This window comes from Python bivittatus, unplaced genomic scaffold, assembly GCF_059951505.1.
Source record: "Python bivittatus isolate LINGU-HERP-01145 unplaced genomic scaffold, Pbiv_v1 ctg000020_np1212, whole genome shotgun sequence".
Classification (NCBI taxonomy): Eukaryota; Metazoa; Chordata; class Lepidosauria; order Squamata; family Pythonidae; genus Python; species Python bivittatus.
Genome location: NW_028277030.1, coordinates 67017093 through 67030627, shown reverse-complemented (window position 1 = coordinate 67030627; position 13535 = coordinate 67017093). Strand labels below are relative to the sequence as shown.

Genomic DNA, 13535 nt, shown 5'->3' with positions numbered 1-13535 from the left:
TCAGCATGGCACTAGCCAATGGGAAAAACATCCCCAAATAAGGCACTGCAGCAAGAATGGCCTGAGTTTGATTTCAAGACATTGCCAAGGTTTCTCCAGCTGGCTTGCTTATTCCTCTTTCTATAACTCCTTCAGCTGCCTCCAAGGAAAAATAATGTTGCTACCATGACAGATTCCTAGTTAATCTAATACCTATCTCCTGTACCCACTACCTGTTGGATATTCCCAAGTGCTTGAATATATATTCTGGAATTCACAAAATTCATTTTCTCTAGCAGCCATACTATGAACTACTTTGAAAACTCCAATTTTATAAACAATTTGGTATATGGAAAGAAGAGTTGATCCTCATGAAACAGAAGTCTAAATTTCCAGTGATCCCTTGGATTATCTAACCCAATTGCTTTATAATTTTGAATTTAAGCCCTTGAAAATCCAAAATAAATCCAGTTTTCCCCATGAGGCAGGTTAAGAGTCAAAGGGTATCTTAAGCCTTGTAGAGCTTAAAAAGACATTTTTGAAAAAATCATGAAAGCCCAAAAGAAGAAAATTTTCACTCTGATGGTCTCACATCACCAGCCATGCAATCTGTGCACCCTTATCAGAAAAGTTTGCTTACTCCTGGTTTCAAATCAGAAGCAGAAGCCTCTTAAGGCATAGAAAAAGAATGGAGTGAGGAAAAGGATGTTGGTCTGGGGTTCAATGAGGCAGAATTATATAGTGGCAAACCACAGTTTCCTGTCAGATGTTAGAGCCTCTCAGATGTTAGAGTATGACTGCAATGCCAAAGTTATGCAATAATTTTGAGGCAGATCTGCAATATAGTATGCATGTGATGGACACACTCACAAAAATGTTGTCTTGGTGATTATGGCTAGTAAGAGACACCCATTTACTAGAAGATGAATTAGCTTCTTAAGGTGCTCCCAGTGAGACTTTCATGGGCCCAAAGCTATTTCTGCAAGTAAATACAGTTATTTTGCAGCATGGCAGTTTCTATTTATTTATTTACCTTTGTCTGTGCCAAGCCATTATATGGATTGACTAGTTTTTGCTTTACATTATGTGTGAATTGAGCTACTATTGGCTTATAAACCATGTCTTTATATCTTACATATTGAATGTGAACAGTTGATTGCGGCTTGCTCACCATGTTTAAACCAAAACATGGGTTATAGATTCATATGTGCAATCTGAACTGAATAATGCAGAAAAAAAATCACATTTCTGTTACACTGACCATTTCTAAAAAATATATCAAGGTCTACATCAATTATTATTAGCTGTGGCTTGAATTGACTTTACAGATGTCATTCATTATTTGCAAAATGTGAAAGAATGCAATCTTAGGAAAGCATTATGAAATCACTGACTGAGCACTAATGTAACCAAAAGCTGAGTTTAAATTCTTGGCTAGAAATTTAACAACTTTCATTGTTAAATGTTACATATTTCCTCATCGATTCTCAAATGATATGGGAATCATTCAGTTCATATCATTAGCATTATGCAACACCAGTAACAAGTTTCCCTTACAGTAAGACAAAAGTTTTTGTTATGCAGGTTTTTTTTTTTTATATTAGAAACCACAGAAATTATAGCAGCAACATATTTTAGTTTAAACCCCCTTTTCTTATTCTTGCACATACTATACCACAAAACCCTGTAATTCTATTTTAGGAATTTTTATGTTGCTTAATATTAAAGAAATAAGACTTAATGTAATCATCCAGCTTTATTACAGAACTGTACAAACAGTGTGACCCACTGAACTGAAAACAGCCCACTATGTATTATGGTCTTTTAGATACATGTTGACACTCTCATTTATTTTTAAAGTCCCAGACAGAAAACCTAAGCAAAGGCCTTTAGCAAGCCCATGGGATCCACCATATATGGCTATGTTTAGTTTGGTGGGTTCAAGTAGACACATATCTAATTGTCTTGACTTTTGCTCAATAAACTTTGGCAGTGATTTCAACATCTCTTTCCCAGTCTTATGAAGGTTGATGTATACTCTATCAAGAAGGCACAACGTCATATTTGTTTATTCAGAAATAAGCTTCACTGAATTCAGTTTATTGAATTCTTTTTTCATTCAAATCTCTGTTTTACTAAAAAGTGTTCTGTGAATGCCTCAACTGATCACAATCATGATAGACAGCAGAGGTTAATACTTATGAGCCCATCAGGTGGCGACCACAGCATATGGAAGATTGTGACTTGGAATGTAAGAATAGTAAATAATAAAGAACAATTACTTAACAAAAGAAATCAAAGAAGACTGTATAACTAAGAGTCAGGGAAAGATGTAATCAACCTGAATGAAAATGGACTGATTCTTGGGAATGGAGTTGATAAATACATGCAGGTCAGTGAAGGTGAAGGTTTAATTATGAATGAAACAGCTAAAATGTATGTCAGGAAGTATGGCTTGGGTTATCTAAGTAGTTGTTGTGGATGTTTGAAAGTAGGAATCCATAGGTCAGTGATAGTTGTATGTTATATTTTATGAATGGTCATAATGAAATGATCAGAAATGAGTTTTGAGGGGAAAAATGTTAAACTTGCTGAATTAATTTGATCCAGGAGGAAAAAAATATTCTGTTAGAGGACATGAATTGATGTATGGCAATAAGATCAGAGATATAGAAAAAGTACCTGGACCATTCAGAGATTCAAGAATAAATGAGAATGGTGACTGATTGGTGAGCATCTGCTTAGAAAATGTGTGTTTTGAATATATGATGTGAGTATAAGTCTATTTGAATGAATATAAATCTAAAAGCTTGATTGATTTCTTTGTTTATGATGAAAGATTGAGAGAATCAGTGAAGAATACAAAGGTAATGAGAAGTCCTGAATGTGTAACAGAACATCATTTGGTAGTGTCAAGAGCAGTACTTAGGAAAAATGGACATGGGAGAAAAAGAAGTGAAAGAAACAAGAGTGAAGAATCAGAGGAAAAGAAGGCACCAGTCTTTTCTGGTGATAAAAGTTAACACACACACACCCCCAACCTTCATACACATGTGAGCTGCAGTCAGTACCAAACCTATGAGATGTCCTCTCACCACCCAAAACATGTGAACTGCTTAAAGTGCCTTTGTAAGAAAACACTTACAGCAAGCTGAATTGGCCCTGAGTGGGGACAGGGAAAGGGATCTTATGTTGAATGTTCAAAGTGATTTGTTTGCTTTAGGTGAGCCTAGTTTTGGCCACAACACTTCACAGAAGGGTGTGGAGTTACATTGGGAAGAATGAAAAAGGGTGCTGGATGAAATAAGGAGATGAAAGTGGCTGTGAATGGGGAACATATGAATATAAGGTAATGATTCCTGCAAAGATGAGGATGAATGAAAGATAGTTTCAAAGAATGTAGTCAAAGAGAGGAAGGAACGGTTAGGATTCAAGGAGGCACAGAAAAAGCAGAGACATTTTAATGGAAATAAAAGTTGTTTTGAAATTGGGTGAAGAGGGCTAGCCAAGAAGCTTCCAAAAAAGTAAATGGGATTAAAATAAAAGGAATGAAATCATTTGGGATGAAACTGAAGTGAGAGAATGCTGGAAAGTGTGTTTTAGAGATGTGTGTAGGAATGATAGTGATATGCTAAGAATGGAATTGAAATAAACACTACATTTTACTGTCCAAGAAAAAAGGATGAAAAGGAAATACTAAATGTAGTGAGTGTTTAAAAATGACTAGGCTGCAGGTGTAGAGTGAATAATTGGAGAAGTGTTAAAATATGGTTGTGGTTTTCTTATGAAGTGGCTGTGTGACTTGTTTAACATGTGTGTGAAGACTGTATCTGTTCCTGACAATTGGAAGAATGTTATTATAGTAAGGAAAGGTAGCAAATTTCAATGCAAAACCTACAGGGTGATTATTTTGTTAAATATACCAGGGAAGATGTTTGGAAGAATTCTAGCTGAAAAGCTATAAGAGGTGACAATAAGCAAAATTTGGGAAATACAGTGAAGGTTTATGCCAGGTAATGGATGTGCAGAACTTTGCCCTTAAGCAGGTAATTGAGAAATGTATGAATGAGAAACAGAAGGATTATTGTATGCTTGTTGATTTAGAGAACGCATGTAATAAAGTGAATAGATATACATTTTGAAATACTTTCCATGAGTGTGGAAAAGAAGAATGTGATAAGAGCAGTTCATGATGGAAGCAAACCAGGCATGAGAATAAATGGAACTGTTAGCAAATGATTAAGTATTGAGTAAGGATGTGTAACATTCCCTTGGATATTTAAAATATTTATAGATAAATGTCTAATTAGTGCTTGTAATGACGTATAAAGAGGTATGTTGGTCACTGACTTATGCAAATGATGCAATGTTGTTAACTGAGAATCCAAATAATTTGCAGATAACATCAGATAGATTGTATGATGCAACAAGAAGTATGGGTGTGAAAACTAATGTACCAGCCCAAAGAAGATGTGTAACAGGAAAAATGGAATGAACATCTGCCAGTTATTCTTAGATGGGGAAAGCCTACAGCAAGTAGACGAATTTATGATCATTGGTAGAACATTACTAAAAATGAGGAAATGATGGGGAAATATTAAGATAAATAGTTGTAGAAAAGCATTAGAAGGTATGTGGTCTGTTGTGAATGAATGTTTGTCAAAAGTGGCAAAAATGTGTAAGAGGGTCTTCTGTCCACTTTATTATATGGAGGTGAGAGTTGGGTATGCCAGGAGAAACATTAAAGCATATTGAGTGCAGTGGGAATAGGGTACTTAAGAAGAACGTATCATAAAATGAGAAGAGATATGGTTCTGAATGAATATTGGTTGAATACAAAATGAGTGAAGTGTGTGAAAGAAGTATATTGAGGTGATTTGATCATAAATAGGATTGAACTGCAAAACAAGTGTATGAAGGACAAGTTAATAAGTTTAGAGGAATACTGAGAAAGTCATGCTGGATGGAATTGATAAGATGCTCTGAAAAAAGAGAAATTTAAATGATAAGGAGCAGTATAGGAAGTGGTATCTGGGCCAGGTGGAAGCAAGAATGGCTTGCAGAGTAAAAAATACAGGGAAATATAATAAATGTATTGCTACAATCTACCTTTACCTCTATTTCTTTCTCTTTCTCTTATTGTATGCCTTAATTCCTTTGCCTTACTATTTCTTACTACTCCTTTTCTGCACTTTGTATAATGTTGCTTACCTTGAAAGAAAACAGCATAATGGGTATGTTTGTACTATGAAGCATCAAACCAGAATTGAAATATGGTTTGGACCACCAAAACTTATGATGCAATTAGCTTGTCAGTTTTTAAGTTATCAGGCATTTTGATGTTTTTATTAAAGTGATGTAATACTACTATCCTTTGGGAATAAAGCATAGAAATTATTTCAAAGAAAACTTCAAAATAGGTGTTTTAGATTTACCATTTGAAGTACAGTATTTGAATAATCTTATAGACATGGACACATGGATTGACTGATTTCACAATATAGATTTGAATATGAGGAGAAATGTAGGCAATTCTTCCCATATCATATTTTATAGGTCTTAGGTTTATGTCAGAGTGCCAGTTGCAATATAAGAAATAAACTCTGGACATATCCCATGTGGCAAGAATTCCATAGGTGGGAAGACATGAAGGTGCAGCAGTGCAACTGACCCGATTACTGATCCCACAAAACTCTTAAATATGGGCTTAATGTTATTCAGAGGAAGCCTTGTAATTAGAAATGACTTCTTGGAAAGATGAAAGCATGAATCCAATTTCAAAGCTTACTGAAATCAATGAAGATTGGGTTGGGTGGGACTCCCTGTGGTAGCAAATTCCATTTCAAATGAAATGAGAGCTTTCTGTGTTGAAAAACTCTGGCTTCTACTATTAGCTCTAAAAAGAATGTAGTCTTGCCATATTATAGTATGACTAAATAACTTATCCATTTTATGAGAAGAGTAGAAGAAAATAAATGTGTATGCCTGGAATAAAGCAAGGGAGAGAAAAATCTCACTGCTGAAAAGTGTTCTGCCAAGATAAACCTTAGAGAGTTTTATAAATTAATTCTATTCCACATGTTTATTTTTCTTCTGGAAATTCTAAAAGGAGACCATTTAAATAATCTTATTGGCAGCAGCATATTTTTAGAGAATGTATATCCCTGTTACTGGAAGATGCTTGCTATTTTTTCACTAAAAAGTCTTCTTCCCTTCTGACCTAGCATATTAGGTAAGATTTATACTTCTGACCTGACATTAGGTTGTTAAGATTTATTCTTATATATTAATTTTATGATGCTTGCAAACCATTTATTTACAGCATAGGGAATATATTTATGGCTGAAGAAAAAGCAATTGTACTTTACACAACAGTAAAAATATCTTAGGGAGAGTCCCTTAGATTGATGAAAGTAACAGATGCCCCTGCAGCTGGTTTCCTCTGGCACTTGGGGTATTTTCTTTGTTGTTTAAGTGTTAATATTATAAAATTTCAAGTTGGTTTGTTGGATATTAATTTTAGAATGTTCCAAAAATTCCAGCTTAGTGATATCTATTGAAGTGAAAAACAAAATGGACTAGTTGTTAAATTCCAGTGGCAATCAGTCCCCAGCACAGAGAACTATCAAGCTGAACTTCACTGAAATCTAATATTAAAATTAGATAATTTAACAGAACTTAACTTTAGATAGATTTAGTGCTGAGTTGCAAATTCTGGCTTTTTAAACTATGCACAGGGTGAGTTTATATGGTATTTGCTATTTCAACATTTAGTTGATCAAGACTCAATAACTCACAGCTGAATGTATAGACCACTATCTCCACTGAAAAGCAGATTTAGTCATCAGTTAAAAACCATGTCATTAAATCATGAATGTACAGCTCCTGAAATCTCACATAAATCAGATAGATAAATGATCAAGATTAAAACCAAAAACATGTATTGTAAAAAAACCATAGAAGAACCAGGAAATAACTTTCCAAACATAAAACTAATTCCCAGAAGCCCTGCCCCAAAGGCTTGATGAAATAACTTTCATACACTTTTTAAAAACTAGGAGGGAAGGGACCATTCAAAATATCTGGGGAATGCTATTCCTGATGAGAGGTTGGTAACTGAAAAGGGATGTTTCTGTGATCTCTGTTGGTGGCAATCTCTAATTGAGGAGTCAGCCCTACTAGATTTTATGGGTGGGCAGATGTCACTGGGAGAAGATAGTCCCACAAATATCCAGATCCTGAAACATGAAGGGCTTTAAAGATGACCGCCAGCACCTTGAAGCCAACTGGCAACCAGCATAGTTATTGAAGTAGAGGTGATATGTTGGCACCTGGAAGGGCAGCCATAACTACCTGAGCCATCACATTCTGGTCCAGCCATAGCTTCCAAATACTCTTCAAGAGCAGTCCCGTGTTCAGTTAAGAGGTGATTAAGGTGTGAGTGGAAGTGAGTAAAGCCTCCTGTTCCAGGAAAGGTTACAATTAGTGCACAAGATGAAAATGTGCAAAGGCCCTCTTTGTCACAAATATGTTTTATATGCCAGATAAGTGTTATAACCACTATACTATTGAGAAGACCTGTAACAAAAGCTGCAGCAGATCTTATCAAGGAAAAGCTGGAAAAATCATTTGATGGGCCTTTCTAGCTTAGCCCAATAGCCAACCAAATTTTGCTTCAGGGGTTAACTTACCCTGATGCAAAAAATTCCTAGACTGGGAGCCCTTGCTCACAGTCACTCATGCCTTAGTCGCCTCCCATTTGGATTACTGCAATGCGCTGTAGGCTGCCCTTGAAGACCATTCAGAAGTTGCATCTAGTTCAGAATGCAGTGGCACGTGCAATTTTGGGTGCCCTGCAGTTCACCCGAGTAACACCACTGCTGTGTAAGCTGCACTGGCTCCCAGTTGCTTTCCGGGTGCAATTCAAGGTGCTAGTTATCACCTACATGGCACAGGGCCAGGTTACTTGCAGGACTGCCTGTCCCTGAGGGTATCTGCCTGTCTTACTAGGCTAGATAGGGTGGGCGCGCTCCAGGTCCCCTCCCTTAAATGTTGCCACCTGATGGGACCTTGGAGATGTGCCTTCTCGGTGGCACCCCAGCCCTTTGGAACAGTCTCCCACCTCAGATATGAGGGATACCTACCCTTTTAGCCTTCCGAAAGGGCCATGAAGACAGGATTCTTCCCTCAAGCATTGGGCTAGAAGCGGGGTTGAGCTGGGAGGCTGTTTGGTCTGGCGTGAAGGGTATTTTTGTTTTTAGCTATGTTTTAATGGAAGTCATGAGCCACCTAGAGTCATTGTATGAGAGAGGCAGCCATGTAAATCCTATAAATAAATAAATAAATAAACAAACAAACAAACAAACAAACACACACACACACAGCAGGCAAACTAGACAGCAACATTTGAACTGGTTGAAACTGGAAAACACTACTTTCAACCCACACTGGGTGGGGTGGGGCAAGTAGAAATTGTTGGGGAAATGATGGGAAAACTTGGCAGTGCAGATATTCCCTAAGCCTGTGCAACTGAAAAAATGGCTAATAGTTTCCCTATTAATGTCATTTCTATCTCTCCTTCCTCTGTTATTGCCCTTGTGTTGGATTTTCAATGTAAATGTAACCTCTTCAGGATAAGTCCCATGTGTAGGGATAGCACTGTATTAAAATAAGGATAACAAATTAACTATATTAACATTTGATGTTAAAAAGGTTTGTTGAAAATGGAATGTTCAGGATTCTGAGAGTTCTGTAAATTGATGGATTATTTGAGGGTCCTCATTTCTTCAGTTCTTGGTTACAACATGTTTTTTGTCAATGTTAACATATTACCACAACTACTCCCACTTTATGGGTGAGTTCCTGAGCAAATGCACATTTTAAAAAGGGCTTGAATAATATGAACCAACACAGTGTTAGCTTTTGCAACCTATTTGGATTTTACAGCTTCAGTTCAAGTAATACTTCTTAATATGTATCCTTATATAGTCATCTAATGTAAGAATGTCCTGCTTTCAGAAGCAGCTTAGAGGCATTACTATAGTGAAAATAAATATGGGGGATTTTTAATCCTTTTTCCACTAAAATTGTAGATTTCACTTAAGAAGTCAGTTATATTTCCCCTTTCTTTTATTCTAATACTTTTAAAAAACAATACTTCAATTCTAGAGTTCTTGTGTAATCAACACTATAGTTCTAGACAAGTTTACTTTTGGGTATTCTCAGAGTAAGCCCAGTTAAACATAAACAGATTTCTGTCCAAATATTCATGGGCATACTTTAGGACATAATCAGGAGCCCTGCAATCTTGGAGTATTTCAAAACTATTTCTGAGGCAGGAATCAATGGGATGCACCATACCAGGCACCTAGTCACCTTTGTGGCAACTGCATGTCATTTCTCTAAATGTCAATGATAGACAATTGAACTTATTAGAAATTGTCTTTTCAATACCTAGCCTACGAAAGGAACAAAATACAAATAAGCACCCTCACTTATTATCACAGAGTCCTCATTTGCCTCATGCTCTGAAGACAGTATTTGAGTAATCCCCCTCTCTGTTACTCATACCTTAAGTTCTTTCCATAAAAATGATATGTAGCCACTACAGCTTTGACTGGTATAGCATTTTTACAAAGCATGCTAACTGGTGTTTGGCAACCAAAGGCAATGGTTCCAAAAAAGGGGAAGAAGCAGAGTTACAGCAGAGTAGGCGAGATGCAGCAAAAAGCATAGAGGGAAAGGGGTGTCCTTTTCAGTAGAACCCCCTCATACTTGGTAATACCTCTGTCATATACATCTTGACCCCAGGCACAACAGAAGATGCAGATGAGGTTCTGTCCTGATGACTGGAAGCTGTTAGGGTCTGCATGGGGACAAACAGGCTCAGGTTTAAGCATAGAGGGCTGAGTTTGGAAGCTTTCTAATTCTAGTGATATTCCATCTTTGTCCTAGATAGGGTCACTCTTCCCCATGCAGAACGGCTCCATAATCTGGAGTTCCCTCATAGCTCCTGCTCAAGGAGTAGTTGGCAGTTGTGCTTAGAAGAGCATTTACACAGCTTCATCTTGTACACCAGTTACAGCCTTTCCTGAATCAGGAAGCCCTGCTCACAATCATTCATGACTTGATCTGGACTGTGGCAGCACCCTCTACATGGAACTGCCCTTGAACAGCATGAGGACCTGCAGTGAGTCCAGAATGCAATGGCTTATGTAGTTATGGATACTGATCAGTTTGCCCATGTAATACCATTACTTTGATAGCTGCAGTAGTTACCAGTTGATTCCAGGTGCAATTCAAGGTGTTGGTTTTCGCCTTGTTGCTCAGCATCTGCTTTCTTTGGGACAGTAGCCTTTGCCCATCTGATAAATCTGTGTCTCTCCTCTTAGAGAATACTATGTACAGGGATCTTGGGGACACATTTTTTGTTTTTTTAGAATAATACCTCTGAGAAATCTTATTGTTCTCTATACTTCTGGGGTTTCATGAACCCATGAAAACCTGGCTATTTCAGGAACCCTTTGGGATATGAAGGATGGGATGGTTGCTTCTGGTAGGGGAATGTATGTTGGATATGTGATTTTCCCAGAGCTAAATTTTTCTTTTTGGTTGAATTAATTATTCTTTTTGTTTTGTCATTATTATTATGGTTTTGTAATTTAAAAATTTGTGCTATTGAATGAAGTTTGTGAGCTGCTCAGAATCACTTGGGGATTGAAGCAGCGTATAATCCTAATAAACAAACAAACAGGCATAGGTTGACACTGTAACACTGCAGTCCTATATAAATTTTCTTGAAAAGCAATTTCATTGATTCAGTTGCTTTATTTTAAGTAGACAAGTGTGGTATTATATACTGTTAATGTTGTATCAATAATCTCCTTGAACCTAAGTGGTCTATTTTTAAGTAATTTGAGGGTTGATTTGATGTTCAACTTTTTCAAGCATTTACTTAGGAATAAGAGAAAGTTTATGGATGAATTATGACAATGTCAAGATGGAATAATACAAGTCATAAAATATTTGCAGATTCTGGCATTTGTAGCTTTCATGAACAAACAATAGACTAATGTTTACTGTTGCTATGTGGGAGATTTGCTTCATGGAACATGGTTAATTTTCTTTCCTCTGACCAATAGAGCTGATAGGAATCAAATATCATGTTCTTAAAATTCTCTTCAATAAATTCTGTTGGTTCAGTGAATATGCTGATAACACACATAAATTTCATAAGCTACATTAAAGTGTCATGGTTTTGCAGCTTAGGGGATTTGTGCATGGGGATTCAGAGATACAATGCAGGTGTTTTTACATCAGCTAGTTATTGCTACATTTGTGATTTATATTTGGGTTCAGTTCAAATACTCTCCAAAGTATAACAGAATCTGGTGTTGCCAGGTAACGTCAAATATGTTTACCTGTATGAATAGTGCCTAAACTACAAATTCTTAATATAGTTAGTTTCTGTCTCAATAAATTATAGGTCTGTCATGACAGAGGTGATGTTGTAGTCATCAGAAAGAAAAAAGCAATGAGTGAATCAGTCTGTCTTTCTCCCTGTGTATGTTGGGCAAATTTTATTTATTCATTGTTAATTTTATATCCTACCTTTCTTCCAGGAGCTCAAGGTGGCCTCCATAATTTTACTACCACAACAATCATCCTCTGGGGTAAGTTGGTCTGAATGAAAGTGGCTGGTAGACCTATCAGTACTTCTGATTTGACAGGAAAAAGGTACTTGTCCTGAACTCCTTAAAGCAGCTGTTTTTTTACCCCCCTGGGATTTTGAGGCTTCATTTTGCAACCCGGAGAATAGATGCTTTGTTTAAGGAGTTGCAGATAGGCGCTATTTGCACACCCCTCCATGCTCTGAAGTACAGCACAGCCCTAGGGACTGGCCCAAACTCACCCAATGAGCTTCCATGGCTGAGGTGGACTTGAACCTGAGGGTGAATGTGAAGACTCAAATGTCAGGACTGTTAAGTGCATATTGGCATAGCAATTGGATGGATAGTTGGTGAACTCACTATCAAATTCTCTGAATGGATAACTGTGCTAGTATGTTTTAGTAAGAACCAGTAGGCTGACGTTATTTTAAAAAAATAAGTAAAATCTTCACAAGAAGTTAGTGGTCACTTGTGAGATCTCCCAAGATTTCATCAACATTTTTTACCTTAATTTTTGTTTGTTTTGAATCACATTAAATCGCTATGGTAAGTAAGGCTGGAAAATGCTTGCATATATAGATTAAAATGACTTTGTTTACACACATAACTGCTGAGACATTAAGATTAACTTTCATGGCACTTTTTGGGGCAGGAACTTATTTTCAGAAGTAAAGTAGATGGTAAACCGCAATGCATTCTCCATAGAGGCTTGCCTGGTACCTGTCTTATGCTTTCAGTACCAGGTTGATTGGCCTATAGATTTTAGATATTATAAATATTATTAATGTTAATGTTTTAAAGCAGGAATATATCTGAGATGTAGTTGCTGCTTAAAGGAAAAGATTAACCCTTCCCAACTCTGCAAATTCTTCCCACTACAATTTTATCATAAATTGTAATCAGCTCTGTTTTTCAGATGTTCTATAACCAACTAGGAATATTTATTTGCCAGTCACTAAAATATGAGTATGTTTTTCTTGTTTCTTCTGATTTCATTATGATAATGACTAGATTAAGACTAAGTGCTTAAAATAGGACTATTAGACCTGGGCTGCAAAAATCTGGATGACTATGACTATGAGATGGTAGCAAAGAGTTGGAGTTTTCTGTATTTCTTGACTACCATCTCTTGGGCATCAAGATTTTACAGTTCAAATATGTAGCCCTTACTACAAACTCCACTTACCGAATGCTCCTCCCAGTAGGTGCAAAATGAAAGAGCAAAAGCAAGGGGAGATGTAGAAATCTGTCAACTTTTTAGAATCAGAAATAGGGATGTGGTTATTTTAATGTGCTTTATATAGCATCATGCACTTTTTCCTTTCCCCCCCGCCCCTCCACCTCCCAGGCATGAATTCTGTCTCAAGTCCTAAAGGGACAGTCTTTATATAGGTCTTGTGATGAAACCATAAATCTTACATTCTACTAAAACAAGTAGAGTATAAACTGAACAATTCCTTATGTGGAAGGCAGGAAGAAAGGGAAGAGATCTTGGAGAGACGAAGATATTAAGAGAAGAAACAGTGGTACCAAGTAAAAAGAAGGAAAGGGAAAGGAAGTAGCCAGAATATAGAAAAGAAAGATACTGTGATAATCATTCTGTACTTAAGTATTCAGAAGGCCTGTTGCTGTATCTCTTTGCTGTCATCTAGGTCATTGGGATTTTTCCAGTCTAGAACTGATAGCCTTAACCTCGTAGTTTAGGTGCCCCTGAATTAATAGTGGCTACAAAAAAAAAAAAAGTTGTAGCACTTAATGAGGACAAACAAACAGTTTCAGGCAGAACAGTTTTTGGGCATGAACATTTCTCTGGGTTTCTGGGCAGAATAACTAACTCAGTGACCAACATAAAATTCCAATTGCTTTCCACAATTTGTTTCCAGCTGC

At 36.8% G+C, this 13535-nt stretch overlaps 2 protein-coding genes across 9 annotated transcripts in view; one reads left to right on the top strand and one right to left on the bottom strand.

The window, feature by feature from the left end:
- Nucleotides 1-13535, top strand: part of LOC112541063 (uncharacterized) — a 381739-nt gene that overhangs the window by 45754 nt on the left and 322450 nt on the right. For all 7 annotated transcript variants that reach the window (XR_015796091.1, XR_015796089.1, XR_015796087.1 and 4 more), the window contains exon 4: nt 11601-11651. The gene's annotated coding sequence lies outside the window, so the exon portion shown is untranslated. The remainder of the gene's footprint in view (nt 1-11600; nt 11652-13535) is intronic.
- The window catches only part of RSPO3 (R-spondin 3), a 57956-nt gene that overhangs the window by 33681 nt on the left and 10740 nt on the right, over nt 1-13535 (bottom strand). The window lies entirely within an intron of this gene.